Below are 9,585 nucleotides of genomic sequence, written 5' to 3' on the forward strand. Positions count from 1 at the left end.
TCTTCTCACTAATAGAGCTTTCATTTGGTGATATTTCATTGCTGCTGACATTTTTACTTTTTTTGTTATTAATCGAAATTTAACGATTTTTTTGCAAAAAAATGACATTTTTCACTTTCAGTTGTAAAATTTTGCAAAAAAAAAACGACATCCATATATACATTTTTCGCTAAATTTATTGTTCTACATGTCTTTGATAAAAAAAATTTGTTTGGGTAAAAGTAATAGCGTTTACAAACTATGGTACAAAAATGTGAATTTCCGCTTTTTGAAGCAGCTCGGACTTTCTGAGCACCTGTCATGTTTCCTGAGGTTCTACAATGCCCAGGCAGTACAAACACCCCACAAATGATCCCATTTCGGAAAGTAGACACCCTAAGGTATTCACTGATGGGCATAGTGAGTTCATAGAACTTTTTATTTTTTGTCACAAGTTAGCGGAAAATGATGATTTTTTTTTCTTACAAAGTCTCATATTCCACCAACTTGTGACAAAAAATAAAAACTTCCATGAACTCACTATGCCCATCACAAAATACCTTGGGGTGCCTTCTTTCCAAAATGGGGTCACTTGTGGGGTAGTTATACTGCCCTGGCATTTTAGGGGCCCAGATGCGTGAGAAGTAGCTTGAAATCAAAATCTGTAAAAAATGACCGGTAAAATCCGAAAGGTGCTCTTTGGAATGTGTGCCCTTTTGCCCACCCAGGCTGCCAAAAAGTGTCACACATCTGGTATCGCCATACTCAGAAGAAGTAGGGCAATGTGTTTTGGGGTGTCATTTTACATATACCCATGCTGGGTGAGAAAAAATATCTTGGCAAAAGACAACTTTACAGATTTTGATTTCAAACTACTTCGCACAAATTAGGGCCCCTAAATTTCCAGGGCAGTATAACTACCCCACAAGTGACACCATTTTGGAAAGAAGACACCCCAAGGTATTCTGTGAGGGGCATGGCCATGCCCCTCACGGAATACCTTGGGGTGTCTTCTTTCCAAAATGGGGTCACTTGTGGGGTAGTTATACTGCCCTGGCATTCTAGGGGCCCTAATGTGTGGTAAGTAGTTTGAAATCAAAATGTGTAAAAAATGACCTGTGAAATCCTAAAGGTGCTCATTGGAATGTGTGCCTCTTTGCACACCTAGGCGGCAAAAAAGTGTCACACATGTGGTATCGCCGTACTCAGGAGAAGTTGGGGAATGTGTTTTGGGGTGTCATTTTACATATATTCATGCTGGGTGAGAGAAATATATTGGCAAAAGACAACTTTTCCCATTTTTTTTATACAAAGTTGGCATTTGACCAAGATATTTATCTCACCCAGCATGGGTATATGTAAGATGACACCCCAATACACATTCCCCAACTTCTCCTGAGTACGGCGATACCATATGTGTGACACTTTTTTGCAGCCTAGATGCGCAAAGCGGCCCAAATTCCTTTTAGGAGGGCATTTTTAGACATTTGGATCCCAGACTTCTTCTCACGCTTTTGGGCCCCTAAAATGCCAGGGCAGAATAAATACCCCACATGTGACCCCATTTTGGAAAGAAGACACCCCAAGGTATTCAATGAGGGGCATGGCGAGTTCATAGAAATTCTTTTTTTTGGCACAAGTTAGCGGAAATTGATTTTTATTTTTATTTTCTCACAAAGTCTCCCTTTCCGCTAACTTGGGACAAAAATTTCAATCTTTTATGGACTCAATATGCCCCTCACGGAATACCTTGGGGTGTCTTCTTTCCGAAATGGGGTCACATGTGGGGTATTTATACTGCCCTGGCATTTTAGGGGCCCTAAAGCGTGAGAAGAAGTCTGGAATATAAAAGTCTAAAAAAATTTACGCATTTGGATTCCGTGAGGGGTATGGTGAGTTCATGTGAGATTTTATTTTTTGACACAAGTTAGTGGAATATGAGACTTTGTAAGAAAAATAAAATAAAAATAAAATATCTATTTCCGCTAACTTGTGCCAAAAAAAACATGTCTAAATGGAGCCTTACAGGGGGTGATCAAAGACAGGGGGGTGATCAGGGAGTCTGTATGGGGTGATCACCTTCCTGTCATTGATCACCCCCCTGTAAGGCTCCATTCAGACGTCCGTATGTGTTTTGCGGATCCGATCCATGTATTAGTGGATCCGTAAAAAACATATGGACGTCTGAATGGAGCCTGACAGGGGGGTGATCAATGACAGGGGGGTGATCAATGACAGGGGGGTGATCAGGGAATCTATATGGGTGATCATCCCCCTGTAAGGCTCTATTCAGACGTCCGTATGTGTTTTGCAGATCCGATCCATGTATCCGTGGATCTGTAAAAAACATACGGATGTCTGAATGGAGCCTTACAGGGGGGTGATCAATGACAGGGGGGTGATCAGGGAGTCTATATGGGTGATCACCCCCCTGTAAGGCTCCATTCAGACGTCCGCATGTGTTTTGCGGATCCGATCCATGTATCCGTGGATCCGTAAAAAACATACGGACGTCTGAATGGAGCCTTACAGGGGGGTGTTCAATGACAGGGAGGTGATCAGGGAGTCTATATGGGTGATCACCCCCCTGTCATTGATCACCACCCTGTAAGGCTCCATTCAGACGTCCGTATGTGTTTTACGGATCCGATCCATGTATCCGTGGATCTGTAAAAAACATACGGACGTCTGAATGGAGCCTTACAGGGGGATGATCAATGACAGGGGGGTGATCAGGGAATCTATATGGGTGATCACCCCCCTGTCATTGAACACCCCCCTGTAAGGCTCCATTCAGATGTCTGTATGTTTTTTGCGGATCCTATCCATGTATCCGTGAATCAGTAAAAAACATACGGACGTCTGAATGGAGCCTTACAGGGGGGTGATCAATGACAGGGGGGTGATCAGGGAGTCTATATGGTTAATCACACCCTGTCATTGATCACCCCCCTGTAAGGCTCCATTCAGACGTCCGTATGTATTTTGCGGATCCGATCCATGTATCCGTGGATCCGTGAAAAACATACGGATGTCTGAATGGAGCCTTACAGGGGGTGATCAATGACAGGGGGGTGATCAATGACAGGGGGGTGATCAGGGAATCTATATGGGGGATCACCCCCCTGTCATTGATCACCCCCCTGTAAGGCTCCATTCAGACGTCCGTATGTGTTTTGCGGATCCGATCCATGTATCCGTGGATCCGTAAAAATAATACGGACGTCTGAATGAAGCCTTACAGGGGGGTGATCAATGACAGGGGGGTGATCAATGACAGGGGGGTGATCAGGGAGTCTATATGGGGTGATCATGGGTTCATAAGGGGTTAATAAGTGACCGGGGGGAGGGTGTAGTGTAGTGGTGTTTTGTGGCACTTTACTGAGCTACCTGTGTCCTCTGGTGGTCGATACAAGCAAAAGGGACCACCAGAGGACCAGGTAGCAGGTATATTAGACACTGTTATCAAAACAACGTCTAATATACCTGTTAGGGGTTAAAAAAATCATATCTCCAGCCTGCCAGCGAATGATCGCCGCTGGCAGGCTGGAGATCCTGTCTCTTACCTTCCGTTCCGGTGAACGCGCGCGCCTGTGTGCGCGCATTCACAGGAAATCACGGCTCTCGCGAGATGACGCGTATATGCGTCACTCTGCGCAGAGCTGCCGCCTCCGGACCGCGGATCTGAGTTAGGCGGTCCGGAGGCGGTTAAAGGGTACCTTCACTTATAAAGTGCCTGGGCTTAAATATTTGGGTACACTATGAGGCTTATTTATAAAGCCAGGTACACCTGAGTTTTCATCTAAAAAAATCTGAGTATGTGGAAGCCAACAATCTATCCATGAGACAGATACAGTCAGCACACCTTACCATGGCAGCCTTGTGCACTATGAGACATTCAAAACCAGTTCTCATCTGACTGAGAGCCAGTTAGGGTACTTTCACACTTGCATTGCTGGATTCCAGCAAGCAGTTCCGTCACCATTTGTAGACAGATCCGGATGCGGATCCATCTCACAAATGCATTGTAATACCGGATCAGTCTCTCCAGTTGTCATCTGGAAAAACGGATCCGGTATTTATCTTTTTCAAATTTTTAAAGGTCTGCGCATGCGCAGACAGCAAAACCAGAGCCGTTTTTTCAGAACACTTGGGGCCAGATCCGGCATTAATGCATTTCAATGTGAAATAATGCCATATGGGAAAGGCGTGCAAATGAGCAGAATCTGCCTTGTTTTTCAGCTGAAAAACCATTTGCATAGGAAATTTGCGATAAAAATTCACGATTACAATATTCGCGATCTACACTACTCATGAAGAGCGCCATCTATTGGATTCATAGTCTTGATATAAGACCATGAAACCAAATAACATATAAAGCATCATCAATCCTTACATAAAGACGCACCCATGAGACTACACAATAAATCCACATGAACTCCGAAATGAGTTACACCTCCAGGAATACCTATAATAAAAAGAAAACTTTAAACCACATCACTTGTATAGAAGGGGGGAGGGTTGGGGGGGAGGGAAATTTTTAGGGAAAGGATTATTGCACTGTTTATATGTGTTTTATCTTTGTTTTTACTGCACATATCTGTAAAAAAGTAATATGACCTGTAATTTGATCCAATATGTACCTTTGAATGCAAATGTGCAAAGTATCAAAACCTAATAAAATGTATTTAAAAAAAAGACTATGAAACCAATAGATGGCACTGTTCATGAGTCATGAACAGCGCCATCTATTGGTTTCATAGTCTTGTCATAAGTCTATGAAACCAATAGATGGCGCTGTTCATGAGTCATGACAGTTATGAAGCAACTCTTAGGGTAGGGTACTTAGGGTACTTAGGCTTAGGGTACTTTCACATTAGTCGCAAGGGATTCCACCAGGCTGTTCCAGTGGGTGAACAGCCTATTGGATCCGTCCTGCCACTAGTTCACGTGTGCCCCCGGACTGCCGCTCCGTCCCCATTGACTATAGCGGGGGCGGACAAAAAATACTGCATGCAGTACTTTTAGTCCGGCTGCCTCTCGCCGTGATGCCACTGGAACTCTGCCCCTGCCCCCATTATAGTCAATGGGGACGGAGCGGCAGTCCGGGCGGGGGAACATGTGAACTAGCGGCAGAATGGATCCGACAGGTTTTTCACCTGCCACTAGTGTGAAACTAGCCTAACTGGCTCTTAGTCCGATGAGAGCTGGTTTTGAATGTCTCATAGTGCACAAGGCTGCCATTGTAAGGTGTGCTGACTGTATCTGACACTTGCTGGAATGCTGTATCTGGCATTATTTTACATTGAAATGCATTAATGCCGGATCTGGCCCCAAGTGTTCTGAAAAAAAAAAACGGTTCTGGTTTTGCATGCGCAGACCTTTAAAAATTAGAAAAAGATAAATACCGGATCTGTTTTTCCAGATGACAACCGGAGAGACAGATCCGGTATTGCAATGCATTTGTAAGACGGATCCGCATCCGTCTACAAATGGTATCCGTTTGCATACAGATTGCCGGCGATGGAGTTCCGGCGATGGAACACAAGGCTGCCATGGTAAGGTGTGCTGACTGTATCTGTCTCGTGGATAGATTGTTGGCTTGCACATACCCGGCTTTTGGCACATAGCCTTTGTGTGGTTGTCTATTGTATGTCATAGGTAATGGTAGTCCAAGATACATCCAAACATTCTTTCTATGCTGTTTTCACACCATTTCGGTGGTGTTTCCATCAATTCCTAACCTTTTTCTGTGAACCAGACACCCTCTCTTCTTCAGAGAAGGGGGTGCCTGGTTTAATGCTCGGGTTTCCCATTGATTTTCATTATGTTCAATTGTGCTCGAGCATACACAGTATTCAGCTGAACACTGCAATATGCTCGAGCCGAACTGCTGTTCGGCCGAGCATTCTCGATCAACACTACTGGCTAGATTAATTTTTCCATCAAGTTATAAGCTGCTTGTTTCCATGGTTACGACCACCCTGCAATCCAGTAGAGGTGGTCGTGCTTGTACACTAAAAATACTGGACTATACCTACTCTTATGGTCCAAGCCACCAAAGAGGCCTGTGCTTTTCCCTGTATTGTGCACGCACAACCACCATTGCTGGATTACAGGGTGGTCGTAACCATGGAAAGAAGCAACATATTACGTGATGGAAAAATGAATCTAGCACATAAAGGAAGCAATATGGTCAATCACAAGACATTAGTGAGTGCCTCATATTAACTTTCTCTACATGATAAATGTAATTTCCTGAAGTGTGACAACCCTTTTAAGAAGCAGGAGTCGGGCCCGAAGCTACATTATACAGCCCCGATACAATCCAGCAGTTTAACACCTTATATGCTGCGGTCAGTACTGACCACAGCATCTAAGTGGTTACAGAAAGGGAAGTGGCTTTGTCTCTCACAATGCAATCACAGGGCAGCACGGGGTTGCCAAGACAGTTTAGGGCCCAAGACTCAGCCTCTAGCCTGCCATATATCCCTTTCTATTCGGTCTTCCCTTTTGGCAGGGATAAATAGGCATTATGTAAGTTCTTAAAGTAACTGACACAATACACTGCAAATGCAGAATAATTTCAATTGAATGGGTCCGCGATCTGCAACGTACATTGGGAGGCATGGCACTCCATAGTGTTACCGCGGGCTTCCACTCCGTTCCACACCACTCCGTATCTTGCCGATTGCTGACCCATTCAAGTGTTTGCGGGCCGCACAAAATGGCACCAATGAAAATTACAACTTTTCCCACAAAAAGCAAACTCTCATACAATGAGAATGACTATGTGAAAAAAAGATTTGACTGTGAAAAAATATATTTTGTTGTGCAAAAGTAGGGAAAGAAAATAAAAGAACTATATAATTGTTATTGGCATCATCGTACTGACACGCACAATAAAGTTATGTCACTTATAGCACACGGTGAACGCAATAAAAACAAAACCCAAAAAACAAGGGTCGAATTGCTCTGCTGTTTTCACGATGTCCCTCCCCCTAAAAAATTTAAAAATTATGCAATACATTAGATGTACCTCAAATTAGTGCCATTTAAAAATAGGAAAAACAGGTCCTCATACAACTGTCGAAGTAAACTGTAAAAAGCTATGGCTTTTGAAATGCAAAGATTTTAAAAAATTGAAAAACAAACATGTCTATAATCCAAAATAGGGTTAATTTCACATGAAATTTTACAGGGTCAATGAGTTTTCAAAAAATGTTTGATATGTTGTGGCAACATCAAAAGTTTTGATCGGTGGGGGTCTGAGTGCTGAAGCCGGGCTACAAAAGGGGTAGGGAAGCATTCACATATTACGCTCTCTGGTTGCAGAGGATATGCGAGCACTTCTCTCTCTTCCTTCTAGGGATCAGTGGGGGTCTGTTACATATCAAAAGTTTTTGGAAAACTCATTGACCCTTTAAATAACGTGTACAAAAATGCAATAGTAACAATGATTATGAAACATCACATGTGGTGGAAGTAACCTTTTGCAAATACATTTGAAAGCTTTCAGTCCTGTTTTGCACAATCTCTAGAGTTGAAAATAAGCATACGGTATAAGTTGGGACTTATAGTTCTACAATCGCTAAACTGCTACGGGTTGTAAATTGCCCTCTGCTATATAGCATGACAAAACAACAGCTGCTAGACAGCACATGTGCTTACCAGGCTCAGGGTGTCATCTCTGCTGGCTCTGGGCTTTGCTTTCCTTCTTCTTTACCCTGGATCCCTGCTGAGTGCAGGAGTGCACGCTGTCATGGGTTGCTATGACGCCGTGCGCTTCCTGCTGCTGCCGCAGTACAGTAATGCACTGGTATAGATCATACCAGTGTATTACTGTACTGTGGCGGCAGCAGGGAGCTCACGGCGTCATAGCAACCAATGACGCCATGCGCTCCTGCACTCAGCAGGAATCCAGGCCGCCGGTCCACGGACCGCTCACAGCCGTGAACAACGGCCGTATGCATTCGGCCTTATCATCGGCTAACATGGTATAAGCCTAAACGTTTCAAATTATCAACACATTAAAGGGACATTTGCTTCTTCTACACTAAAAATGCAAAGTATTCAGGACTGAGAAGGATGCAATGAAAAACACAGAAGTGACTGAACTTTAATGGACAAGAGGAGGAGAGGCAGAAGCAGGAACTGGGAGGTACAAAACACTCTCACTTCATAAGAAAATGGAAATTTAAAGCGAACCTTTCACCAGGATTTCACATAATAAACTATTACCAGTACCTTATAGATTATCCTCATTGTGTTTCAATGCATTATTGTGCCGCTTTCCTGGGATGGATATTCATGAGAAAAACGAGTTATAAAGTCCTGTCTCCGGCTCCTGAAGTCAAGGGGGTCGCCCTTCCCTCACTCCGGGCTGTACCTCGCCTGCCCTTACCCCGCCTCTATGTAGTGTAACTGACACCCGGCTCAGTCGCCGGGACCACGCTTGTACAGGCGGCGCATGCGCCGTCGGACTCGAATGCGATCCTGTAACTGAATCACGCGTGAGGAAGAGAAGACAGGCAGGCATTGGGGACGGCGCATGCGCGATTCAGTTACAGGATCGCACTCGAGTCCGACGGCTCATGCGCCGCCTGTACAAGCGCGGTCCCGGCGACTGAGCCGGGTGTCAGTTACACTACATAGAGGCGGGGTAAGGGCAGGCGAGGTACAGCCCGGAGTGAGGGAAGGGCGACCCCCTTGACTTCAGGAGCTGGAGACAGGACTTTATAACTCGTTTTTCTCATGAATATCCATCCCAGGAAAGCGGCACAATAATGCATTGAAACACAATGAGGATAATCTATAAGGTACTGGTAATAGTTTATTATGTGAAATCCTGGTGAAAGGTTCGCTTTAAAGTGAAGCTACTTTGTATAAAACTATGATGAGCTAAATTCACTATTTTCAACCCTTAGGCCCCTTTCACACGGGCGAGAATTCCGCACGGGTGCAATGCGTGAGGTGAACACATTGCACCCTCACTAAATTCGGACCCATTCACTTCAATGGGGCTGTGTACATGAGCAGTGATTTTCACGCATCACTTGTGCGTTAAAATTGCAGCAAGCTCTATATTGTGCGTTTTTCACGCAACGCAGGCCCCTCAGAAGTGAATGGGGCTGCTTGAAAATCGCAAGCATCCACAAGCAAGTACGGAGGTGGTGCGATTTTCACGCATGGTTGCCAGGAGACGATGGTGATGGACCATGTGATGAGTGCAGTGACGTCATCAAGGGTCCTTTAGCCAGGTCCTGAAGAAAGTAGAAAGAAGAGGAGATCCGCTATGCGACCAAGTGGATGGGGTGAGTTCAATTAGTTTATTATATTTAACCCCTCAATGGATTTTTTGCTAAGCATTCTGTATTAAGAATGCTATTATTTTCTCTTATTACCATGTTATAGGGGAAAATAATAAAATCTACAGAACACCTAACCCAAACTCGAACTTCTGTGAAGAAGTCCGGGTTCAGGTCTGGGTACCAAACATGCCGATATTTCTCACTCCCGTGCAAAACGCATTAAAACGCGGATCCGGATCCAAACGCGGATCCGCAAAAAATATGGATGACGTCCGTGTTACATCTTTTTTTATTT

The 9,585-nt window shown here is 44.3% G+C and overlaps 1 protein-coding gene across 1 annotated transcript in view; it reads right to left on the reverse strand.

The window, feature by feature from the left end:
• Nucleotides 1–7,687, reverse strand: part of LOC122935754 (beta-galactoside alpha-2,6-sialyltransferase 1-like) — a 285,769-nt gene extending 278,082 nt beyond the window's left edge. The window contains exon 1 of the mRNA XM_044291625.1: nt 7,651–7,687. The gene's annotated coding sequence lies outside the window, so the exon portion shown is untranslated. The remainder of the gene's footprint in view (nt 1–7,650) is intronic.
• Between the last annotated feature and the right edge of the window lie 1,898 nt (nt 7,688–9,585).

The sequence above is a fragment of the Bufo gargarizans genome, chromosome 4 (genome assembly GCF_014858855.1).
Source record: "Bufo gargarizans isolate SCDJY-AF-19 chromosome 4, ASM1485885v1, whole genome shotgun sequence".
NCBI classification, from domain to species: Eukaryota; Metazoa; Chordata; class Amphibia; order Anura; family Bufonidae; genus Bufo; species Bufo gargarizans.